The sequence below is a fragment of the Wasmannia auropunctata genome, unplaced genomic scaffold, assembly GCF_000956235.1.
Source record: "Wasmannia auropunctata unplaced genomic scaffold, wasmannia.A_1.0 LD336101.1, whole genome shotgun sequence".
NCBI lineage: Eukaryota > Metazoa > Arthropoda > Insecta > Hymenoptera > Formicidae > Wasmannia > Wasmannia auropunctata.
Window position 1 is genome coordinate 134,510 of NW_012026789.1, and position 471 is coordinate 134,980.

The 471-nt window shown below is 49.7% G+C and overlaps 1 protein-coding gene across 2 annotated transcripts in view; it reads right to left on the bottom strand.

Moving 5' to 3' along the window:
- Positions 1–471, bottom strand: part of LOC105457970 (band 7 protein AGAP004871) — a 36,684-nt gene that overhangs the window by 26,623 nt on the left and 9,590 nt on the right. The window lies entirely within an intron of this gene.

Sequence of the window (471 nt, forward strand, 5' to 3'; positions counted from 1 at the left end):
AACTTACTAATTGGCGGGATAGGCAGTTCGTCGCTGAGGGCCACGGCTACTACCATCACCGCAGATACAGTGGATCAGTTCCTTGACAGGATGAGAATGGTCACGTCAGCATCGAGCGAAATTGCTAGGAAGACGGCATCGGCCAAACCTGAAAAAAGGGACGTATCCTGCAAAATATGTAATAAGAGGGGCCATGCCACTAAGGATTGTCGCTTCAAGGAGTCGAAGGATGTCAAGGAGATAATCTGCTACAAGTCCCAAGAGAAGGGTTACAAGAGCCCCGACTGCCCACGATATAAGAGGAGAAGCGGTACCTCGAGTTCCACGGTGTCCAGTCCAGAGGTGACGGCGGCGGCGGAAGAGGACCAGGAGGCATCCTCAACGGTGGCATCAGTCCAATTGGCAGCAGCAGAAATTCAGATAAGCGATTCACCTACAGAAATTATAGAATTTAATGGTAGAAAATGTAAA